Below are 2,996 nucleotides of genomic sequence, written 5' to 3'. Positions count from 1 at the left end.
TCTCGTCCGAGAGACTTCTTCAGTCTGAGGTGCTGTTTTCAGCTCAGACTGAAGAAGTCTCTCGGACGAGAGACGAAACGTTTCTACATTTTTTGTTGTTTTGCTTTGTTTTGTTTTTTTTGAATGTCCAGAGGACCAGATTTAACTTTTTTAGATTTTTCTACCTGGATTATTGAGCATGCATCAGGGTACTAGGGTGTTGTGTCTGTAGCTTAGCAACCTCGGAGCTGATGACATCACACGCAGTCTCGGCAACAGCATTAGGTGTAATGTAAACAGTTGCCAAAATAACACTGGTGAACTCTCTTGGCAAATAATATGGACGACAACTTAGTGCTAACAGTTCAATATCTGGACTGCAGAGATGAAACTTCACAGTAGCAATGTCCAGGATACACCATCTGTTGTTCACAAGCACTGCCAACCCATCTCCTTGGCTTTTGCCACTCCTCTTTAAATCTCTATCTGCTCGTATGGTCAGAAAGCCTGGCAGAGAAACGCTGGAATCAGGGATATGATCCTGCAGCCACGTCTCAGTGAAACACATAATACTGCATTCCCAATACTCTGGATGGGTCCTTGCTAGGGCTTGAAGTTCATCCAACTTGTTTCCCAGCGATCTCACATTGCCCATCATGATCGATGAAAGAGATAGTTTGAACATCATTCTTCTCTTTCTCCCTCTTCTTTGCTCCTGTTCTGCATCCACGACGCCTCCTTTTCAACTCATTTGGGATTTGGGGCTGTAGTTGAGATATTATTTGAGCTTTGGAGATGTTCATCAGCTGCTCCCGGTTGTAAAAAAAAACAACCTTGTTGTAATGGTTACGCATCATAACAAATGTCCAAAAGCAAAGATATTTCTCTAAAAATCCTTCCAGCTACACAGCATCTGACACCAGAGGAAATAATCATCCAAAAAAGTAATTTATATCCAGAAAAAAGAGGAATTAAAGTTTTCAAAAGTAATATCTCAGAATGAAAGTAACAGAGCTACTCCAACATGCAGCCACCTTGAGCAGCACAATTCTAAAAATTCAGTAAATCATTTATTTATTAAAGTACAAAACTGACCAACAAAAACATCTGTTGTCAGATATGTTCTGTCCTGCAAGTCCATGGTTCAAATCCCGGTCCGGGGGTCTTTCTGGGTGGAGTTTGCATGTTCTCTCCGTGCATGCGTGGGTTTTCTCTGGGTACTGCGGTTTCCTCCCACAGACCAAAAACATGCATGCTAGGCTGATTGGTAACTCTAAATTGTCCCTAGGTGTGAGAGAGTGAGTGAATGGTTGTTTGTCTCGTTTGTCTCTAAATGGCCCTGTGATGGACTTGCGACCTGTCCAGGGTGTACCCCACCCCTCACACAGTAATTGCTGGACATGGGCACCGGCGACCCCCGTTACCCAAAATGGAAGAAGCGGGTTAAAGATAATGGATGGATGGATGGATGGATGGATGGATGGATGGATGGATGGAGCAGCTGATTAACATCTCAAAGCTCAAATAATATCTCAACTACAGCCCCAAACCCCCAATGAGTTGAAAAGGAGGTGCCATGGATGCATTTACATCTACCTGGAGGAGGTGCTCGAGTGTCTGACCGCCGAGATCCTGGAGCTGGTGGGACATGTGGCTTGTAAGAGCAGGAGGACTGGGATCGTCCCCTAGCACCTGCAGCTGGCTGTTGGTGATGAGGGGCTTGGCAGGCTGCTGGGAGGAGTGACCATCACTCGGGGAGTTCTTCCTGGTATTCAGGCAGTCCTGCTGCCCAAGAGGACAGAGAGGTCTGCTGGGTCCAGGTGGACATATCGGCATCTGTGGCCAGTTTCTTCGGATCCGCTGTGGGACGGATTGCTGTGGGACGGACCTCTGTGGGACAGACCTCTACAAGAGATTCTTCCTGCCCGCAGCCATCAGCATCTATAGCAACTCTTTAATCCAGGATGATGAGTTACAACAACATTTAATTTCCCTCTGGGATTAATAAAGTATTTTTGAATTGAATTGAATTGAATTGAATTGAATTGGATTATCCTGGTTTCAGTAAAGAGCTGTTATAGATGCTGATGGCTGTGGTGAGGATGGCGGATCAGAAGAAACTGGCCGCAGATGTCGATCCGTCCATATCATGTTTGACTTCTGTGTGTTGAAGTCAAATGCAGGAAGGTGATGAGAGATTCCAATTTAAAGTCAAACCTAAAACGTATTTTAATAAATAAAACAAAATGCTGGTGGGGCAGCAAACTTACTTTAAGGATGTGACACGGAGGGATACAGAATTTAAAGCCTTACAAAGGACAATCCAGAGGCATAGACAAAACACCAAAGGGCTGAAAATATATCGACACTAAGGAAAGTGAAATGACAGGCACCTGCGATGATTAGACTGAACACAGGTGGAACACAGGGAGGAGAAACACTGAGGGGTGACTGGCAAACATGAGGAAAATACAACATGCAGGACCAAATCCCAGAAACCCTACAGTCCACCTGGACTCGGCAGGCCTTTCAGTCCTCCTGGGCAGGAGAATTGCCCAAATGCCAGGCAGAACTTCCCTGAGCGATGGCCACTCTTCCCAGCAGCCTGCCGAGCTCCTTGTTACCGTAAACAGCCAGCTGCAGGTGCCGGGGGACGATCCCGGTCCTCCCGCTGTCACGAGCCGCATTTCCTGCCTGCTCCAGGATCTCAGCGGTCGGTAGACGGGAATGCATCCACGGCGCCCACTTTTCAAATTATCTGGGATTTGTGGCTGTAGCTGAGGTATTATTTGAGTTTTTGACATGTTAATCTGCTGCTCCCAGTTGTTAAAAAATTTTTTATGGTTATGCATCATAACAAATATCTAAACATAAAAAGGTTTCAGTAAAAATCCTTCCAGCTCAACACCATCCAATACCAGAGGAAATAATCATTAAAAAAATCAATTTACATCCAGAAAAAGAGAAATTAAAGTTTACCAAAGCTACACGTATATATATATATATATATATATATA

At 44.7% G+C, this 2,996-nt stretch overlaps 1 protein-coding gene across 1 annotated transcript in view; it reads right to left on the bottom strand.

Annotated features, from left to right (window-relative positions):
* Positions 1-2,996, bottom strand: part of ryr2a (ryanodine receptor 2a (cardiac)) — a 554,599-nt gene that overhangs the window by 318,826 nt on the left and 232,777 nt on the right. The window lies entirely within an intron of this gene.

The sequence above is a fragment of the Nematolebias whitei genome, chromosome 17 (genome assembly GCF_014905685.2).
Source record: "Nematolebias whitei isolate Nwh7 chromosome 17, NemWhi1, whole genome shotgun sequence".
Taxonomy (NCBI): domain Eukaryota; kingdom Metazoa; phylum Chordata; class Actinopteri; order Cyprinodontiformes; family Rivulidae; genus Nematolebias; species Nematolebias whitei.
The sequence above is the reverse complement of the archived record's forward strand: the minus strand, read 5'-3'. Positions and strand labels throughout refer to the sequence as shown.